Consider the following 8089-nt stretch of genomic DNA (forward strand, 5'->3'; position numbering starts at 1 on the left):
TTGAGGGTTTGTACATCTGGCACACTTGACACTCTTTACAGTGCTTCCAAACATCGGAGCGTAAACTGGGCCAGTACACCATATCAAGCAATCTCAAAAGGGTTTTGAGCCGCCCAAAGTGACCACTCAACGGATTGTCGTGAGCATATTTCAAGAACTCTTTGCGCAAACCTTCTGGTACTACCAGCTGAAACTTCTGCCCCTCTTGTCCGTCTGGCACACTACGAAATAAAAACCCATTCCTTACAACATAATGGATTCTTAAGGGATCGATATCTGTTTGCGTGAGAGCCTTATCAGTCAGTTCCTTTATTTCAGCATCCTCTTGCTGAGCTTTCGCAATTTCCTCCCAATCCACTGGTAGGCTTGAGGGTGTTACAGTTGAACTTGCAGTCTTCATTTGCCTCACCATGTTCAAATTTGCAGTGTCTTCCAGACTCCTGGATAACGTATCTGCGACCACATTGCATTGTCCTTTCCGATACTTAACTGTAAATTCAAACTCCTGCAACCGTATAGCCCACCGGGTCAATCTTGAAGAGGGTTTGGGGTGATTAAAAACCCAAGTCAATGCTGAGTGATCGGTTATAACTTCAAAGGGTCTACCCTCTAAATAAGGCCGCCACTTCTCCACAGCCCATAGAACAGCACAGCACTCCTTCTCAGACACAGAGTATGCTTTTTCAGCTCCCTGAAGTAAACGGGAAGCATAAGCAACAACGTGTTCTTCTCCTTCTATGTCTTGAGTCAAAACTGCTCCCAGTCCTTTCTCACTCGCATCTGTGTGCACCTTAAATAGCCTAGAAAAGTCTGGGGAAATCAGGACAGGAGTTTGAGTTAGATCATTCTTAATAGTTTCAAATGCTTCTTGACAGGCTTCTGTCCAAGCCCAAGTGGCTCCTTTCTTCTTTAAAGCATGGAGAGAGGCTGCTTTCTCTGAAAATCGTGGTACAAATCGGTGATACCAGCCAGCAAGTCCTAAAAACCGTTGCACCTCCTTCAAGGATTGAGGCACTGGAAACTGACTCACTGACGCTATCTTGGCAGGATCCGTCTTAATGCCTTCCTCTGAGATCACATGGCCTAGAAAAGTTAAAGACCTCTGCATCATATTGCACTTTTTAAGGTTTAAAGTCAAACCAGCTTGATTGAGGCACTGGAAAATTTGACTTAAGTGCAACAAGTGCTCACTCTCATCCTTTGAGTATACCACAATATCGTCAATGTATACAAAGCAGCATTTTCCCTTGATTTCTCTCAGTACACATTCCATTAAACGCTGAAAAGAAGCTGCAGCGTTTTTAAGACCGAATGGTAGGCGCAAGAATTCAAATAGACCTGAGGATGTCACAAAAGCAGTTTTAGGCATGCTTTCTGGCTCCATCTCCACCTGCCAATATCCACTTTTGAGATCTAAAGTGCTGAAAATTCTGGCTCCATGTAAAGATCCCAAAATATCCTGGATTTGGGGCATCGGGTAAGCATCCAAGTACGTTTTTGAGTTCAATCCACGGAAGTCTACACACAACCTAGATCCACCATCTTTTTTAGGAACAATAACAACAGGAGAAGCCCATGATGAGTTTGAAGGTCTAATTATGTTATTGGCTAACATCTCCTTAATCTCTTTGTCAATGAATTGTTGTTTCGCCACAGATACACGGTATGCTCTCTTACGGAGAGGAACTTCATCTACAGTATTGATGCAGTGTTTGATTACTGAAGTGTGTCCTACCTCATTCGTGCAAACCATAGGCCATTCACTCATCAACTTCTCCAAATGACTCTGGAATTCTGAGGTGGTATCAGCTTTGAAGGCTAGTTGTCGAACAGCTGATGAGACTTCTGATGTTATTTCTCTACCAGGCAAAGCAAGATAAAAGGAAACCACATAGTTGGTAAATGACTTAGATGGCAAAAGGGGAAACTTCTCACTCTCACTTTCCTCTTGGGATATTATGCCATACTGGGCCCTTCGGAAATCCAGCATAACCCCAGCAGAAGTTAAAAAATCCATACCCAGAATTATTGGTACTGTCAGATCTGAATCTCTCAGCACATACAATGTCAGTTTGAACTTTTGCCCCTGCAGCTCACATTCCCAGTTAGACATGCCCATGGAAGAATGCATCTGACCATTGGCTAACATGAATGTCTGTCCTTTGCTTGGGTTCCACTGGTCTTGTCCTTTTATCTGGTTCCAACAAGATTCTTGAATCAGAGACAGGGTGCTCCCTGTGTCCACCATTGCCTGAAAGTACCGACCTCTTAGTAATATGGGTAAAGTCACCATTTTCAACTCCGCCTGACTGGGAAATGAAACCGACTGAACTACTCGGGTATTAGCATGGGTTGGCCTATGGATGGTATCTTTCTCACTAGGAGATCTTTTCTTCTGCATCTCAGAATTGGCATGGTTCCAATATCGTTTGGATTCCTCAAAATCTCTTTCGATTTGGGTCCCTATCCTTACCAATTCACTGACGTCTCTCACCGTTCCTCGCAACAGGCTCGCAAGACGAGGATTGCAGTTTCTTAATATGGCTTGCACCATTTCTCTCTCGTGCATGTCCTTCTTCCATGTTAGGCACAACTCTCTATAATGGAATGCAAAATCACGTATACTCTCCTTAGCCCCTTGTTTCCTCTCCAGAAGCCTTCTTTCAGCCTCAGCCTCATAATCGTCATTTAAAAATGAGCGGAGAAAGATTGTTTTAAACTGTTGCCATGTCAATACCGTTCTTTTCTCGGCCAACCACCAATCTTTCGCTGTGCCCTTTAATACTGAAGTAAGTGAAGCAAGAATTTCAGAGTCACTCAGAGGTCGAATGGCCAAATATTCTTCACATCGTTCAATAAAAGACACAGGATCGGTGTCTGCTTCACTTCCAAAATGGGGAAACTCTACTTTAACAGGGGGCAGATAGGTGGGTACAGGTACAGTTTCAGTGTTGACAGAAAAGGGCTGAGATGCATGGGTCTTCCTTCCACCTTGCCGTGAAATGGGTGTGTACTGATCAGGAGCAGATGTAACAACTGGAGTTGATGTTACTGGTACCCAGGACCTTAGCTTGTTATCAATCTGCTGATCTCTCCTTTTTAAGCAGTCAACCATAGATTTTCCCAGATCTTGTATACTCAGTTCTAAGATTTTTTTAACTCTGTCGCACTCCCTCTCGATATGGTATGTCAGCTTTTCCTCCAGAGACCCACACTGAACCTCAAGATCTACTTGAGAACAGCACTGGCTTACCTCCTGAATACAGTCAGCACTGCATTTCTCCAGGTTAACAACTCTTCCTTTTAATTCCTCTATTGCTGCCTGTAGTGATAAGTTTAAATCATCTCCTTCCTTTTCTTCAGGTGGTAGGGGCGTCGTAGAGCGAGGTTGTGGGTCTGCATCTACAACGGAATCATCCTCTTCAGAATTAATATACAGCTCACTTAAAGTATGTATGAGTTCTTTAACAGGTTCTCTACGAGTCACAAATGGACCAGCTGTAAAATCAGGGTTGGGCATACTCTCATCCCTCTCATCAGGATTTAAGTCTTCCATTTCTTATTTTGCACATCAAAGTAGTTAAGAATAAATACAGTTTTGTCCCTGTTTGGGCGCCATCTATAACTGATCCTCTGTCTCTCTAACAAAGAAAACAGCTACACAAATTTTGAAGGAGGATTCAACTGTATTACTTCACACATGGTTATATCAATAAAGAGTTCCTTTTCCAAACTCGTTTGCTGATTAAGTTCATTTGATGTACAAATACACGACAATGGACCCTTTTTACATAATACTTGAATAACCCCTATTGGAACAGACCTTCTCCAAATAATTAAATAAACAACAAACAAACAGAACAAAAACAAATCAATCAATAACCCAAAACAGAAATCACAGAAAGTCTCGTCCGCAGGAAAATACTTAAGGATTATACTTGAAGCTTAAAGCTCAGACATGTATAGCAAGAAATGTCCCATATGCCTTGGCACATCAGTCTCTTCCTCAATGATAGCCCATCCACATTATTCCCATAGCACATGGTGATGAACATGGAAAGAATGCCCATAATCAAGAATCCTTCTATAAAAGAAAATACAAACATTCATTCAATCAACCCACTTAAAATGGGGTTCACGACAATCTCAAGGCATAATAACAGTTACCTCATGACTAAATTTCACATATAACATTAAGCATGAAATAAAGTTATTCAATATACATCATTCAGTGGTTATAATCAAACATTACTTACAATTGAGCATCAAACAACTAGGTTTCCCAACAAGGATGTTTCAAGGCCAAGAAGGAACACAAAGCACACCATGCTGTCCTCTGTCTTACTCTACTACTTCCTCATCTTTTAAACATACCAAGGGAGCACTCTAGGACCCCTGGTGGTGAGGATGAAAACTACAACCACTAGAACCTTGTACAGTTCATGACACTGTTACACACTGTGCGATTTCTATGGGTTTTCAGCAAGGTTACCTACTCACACTGTACGAGTAGATTGCATGCGATGTAAAGCCAAAGCTCACGATTGATGTGCTCACACTGTGCGGTCCGACCGTCGAGCGCGTCTTGACTGCTCACACTGTACGGGTGAAAAAAGCGCAATAAAACCCCCGTGGCGACGATAGACCATGGTCTATTAGAGAGGTAAATGCATCAGCTATTGATATCAAGAGTATTTAGAATTTATGTATAAAATTATTATTATTATTATTAGAGTAGGCCTACTTTTATTATTATATTGATGTTACATTAATTTGCCCCCTCCCCCCAAGAATAATGCATAATCGACAAACTGCATAAAATAACAGAAAGATTACTTCTCACTTTTTAAAAACATTTACCCCGATTAAACAAGGAATTATAGGTCTAATTATATGATTATAATGTCAGAACACTGCAATAATAATGTCCGTCTCAATGAAAAGTAAGAGCAGATTTATCTAAAAACAACTTGTTTAACACAAAATGGGCCTACTTCTCTTCTATTTTTTTCTCACAATATGGACCAAAATAGAAATATTAAGAAAATAAATAAGAAAGAAAATAAGGCAATAGGCTACGTTATCAGTATGTTGAATTACATGTATCTCTCGTTGTCTGAGAATATTCGCCAAAAGCTTGTCAGATCTTACTTTCACTTTCGGTAGTGAATAATTGACTGGGTTTGAGACTGCGTTTAAACTGCGCGTTGCGTGATATTCGCTGACTCGCGTTCATGAAGAAAAAGAACACATTGCAACATGACATTGTGTCAAGATGGAGAAGGTTAAATATCAATTAATATTAAAAAAAAATAAAAATAAAAATAAAATGTGAAAGTAAAACAAGTAAATTAATGATCAACTAGCTAAATGAATAAGATGCACTGGATATATACAACACAAACTGGAGGCACAACAGTTTACTTAATTTCTGCTGTTTGACAGCTGCCTACATAATTAAAGATCTCCCTCTTTTCGTTTTCTTCCTTAATGCTTTTAAAAATTAAATGGTTGAACTTCTGCTTTCGCGCAGTGAGGGAAAATAGGTCATCAGTTCGTGGCTTTGCTTCAACTGTGCGATAACCTCACGAGGGGCGAGCAGAATTACTGACACGCCAGAAATTCATCCGACCGTCCGATTCCCGATCGTGAGAGGTTTGTCGCCTCTCGTTTCCCCCGGTACACTGCACGAACACCTCGCGACAAACGACGCACGATAAACCTGAAAATCGGCCCGACCCAAAAAAAGAGTCGCACGAGTCAGAATTCGGCTCGAAATCGGACGAAAATCGCACAGTGTATGCCCGGCTTTAGTGAAGCGCTCGAATTCAGCATGTGTTTTGAGTGTGTGAGTGTTACATGTTAGTGGATAAGACCGTGGCGGAGGATTCGTCACGCAACAGAAGCGCCAGACTTATATTTTAAACTGTGCGCTCAGCACCACCGCTTCCTAATCACAGAGTATTCACAGGATCACGAAATTGAAAGTTAAAGGTAACGTATATGATAATTCATATTAAGAAAGTAGAAATTAAATGACATTCATTACAAGATTTAAAACATTTGAAATGTACCTGCAAACTATTTTTAATTTCTAGTCATGCATTTCATCATTGTGGATTTTTTAAAAATATGTAAAAATCTCGTCTCATTTTCGTGAATCCGATCTCGTGTCTCATCTCATGAGATAAGTGTCTCCCAAAATTCAGTATCTCATCTTTTGGATCACTGTCAAGTCAGCAGTCTTCCCCATGATTGTGTAGCCTACAGAACTAGACTGAGACCATTTATTGGCCTTTGCCGTTGTGTTGAGTTAATTAGCTGATTAGAGCGTGGCACCAGGGGCCTGTACCATGATGGTAGTTTAACAAACTCAGGGTTAAAGGATTAGTTTCGAGTTGACAAAACCAAACCATTGTATTAAGGCTTTGTTGGTCCCATGATGCTGATCATCAGCTTTCTTTGTCAACTCAGGCTTTGATCCTGACTTCAGGAGTTTAGCTGTGACATCAGCAGTGAACAGCCAATCACACGCTGTGGAACTGAGATTCACTTCTCGCGAGACAATCAGTGAGATTAATTTCTCTCTTCTGCAGAATATTGCATGATTGAAAAATATTAAGAATAAAAAATAAAAAAATACACAGCAAGAAGAAAAGCTGTTTATGAAAGAGGACAACTTTAAGAAAAAATTGTATACGTCAATGCAAGTAAAAGTTATGAAGTTAGTTTAGTTGATATAGAGAAAATAAAACATTTAAGCTCAGTGAGCATCTTTTTTTTATAGGCTATTTTTATTTATTGATTTTAAAACTTTGTCCATATGACTTTATGCAGGTGATGTTATTTATATGACTTATGTATTAATTTTAACAAAGTGCCTATTAATGATTGATTAACTAAAATGATAAATGTGTAATTGATTTAAGGTATAATAATTACATAAATTATAAGTAAATCATTCAAAATTAATATTATTATAAATAAGCATTGTTAAAAGCAAGACGCTTTAGTCTTTAAAACCATTTGCTATGTAGTGACCTTTAATTTGGAGCAGAAACAGGGGGAGTGGCTTTACTGCATCAGAGGTGTGTCACTTTTCTCACAGCTGATTGGCCCAATTTCAGTTTGAGATCTCTAATCCAGAACATAACCTGCCCTGGAGCAGGTTAGCCGTGGAGCATAAGTTACTATGGCGATGAACACAGCTAAAAGCCAAACCACTTTAATGGTACCTAAAACCCAGGATTGGCACAAACTAAGCTTAAACAAATCAGGCTAGCCAGCTAAACCAGCTTCATGGTACAGGCCCCAGGTGTCTTCAATATTGAAACTTATCACAATATTCTAATTCATTACCATAGATAATAAATAGAGAGATACTGAATTTAGGATTGTCCTTAGTTGTCAGTTATAATCATCAAAATTAAAGGAAATTAACATTTTAAATATATCAGTATATGTTTAATGAATCAATATAATATACAAGTTTCACTTTTTTAATGGAATTAGTGAACTAAATAAACTTTTTGAATTATATGACCAGCACCTGTATGTGTTTATTTTAGTACTTCCATCAGTGAAACAACATACTACAGCCTTTAAAACATTTAAATAAATACCTGTAAATAATAGTTATATAAATGATATAAGAAAGTAAATATTAGTTTAAAAAAAAATTATATATATATATATATATATATATATATATATATATATATATATATATATATATATATATATATATATATATATATATATATATTGTTGTATATTTCCCCACAGAGGTGCATTATACAAAAATAAAACGTTTTGGCCAACCACCACCGGAGCTACTCAGTGTGGTGGTGCGGTTGTCATGTTTACCGGCCCAGCCCAATACCAAAGTACCTGCAGTATTGACAACAATCAGAAGTAAATATAAAATGCTGTGTAATAGCTGTAGGTTGCAGATCCCAGGCTTATAATGTATTAAAATTATTGGTTAGCAAGTTACTGAAACAATATTAGCCAGGTTAGGTAGCTGTTTACCAGTTGATATTAGCCCTATTTGCACGGGGCTAGTATTATCTGGGGACCTCTGGTGATT

The 8089-nt window shown here is 38.9% G+C and overlaps 1 protein-coding gene across 1 annotated transcript in view; it reads right to left on the reverse strand.

The window, feature by feature from the left end:
* The window catches only part of LOC137040641 (NACHT, LRR and PYD domains-containing protein 12-like), a 274172-nt gene that overhangs the window by 54552 nt on the left and 211531 nt on the right, over positions 1–8089 (reverse strand). The gene's annotated exons all lie outside the window — the stretch shown is intronic.

The sequence above is a fragment of the Pseudorasbora parva genome, chromosome 14, assembly GCF_024679245.1.
Source record: "Pseudorasbora parva isolate DD20220531a chromosome 14, ASM2467924v1, whole genome shotgun sequence".
NCBI classification, from domain to species: Eukaryota; Metazoa; Chordata; class Actinopteri; order Cypriniformes; family Gobionidae; genus Pseudorasbora; species Pseudorasbora parva.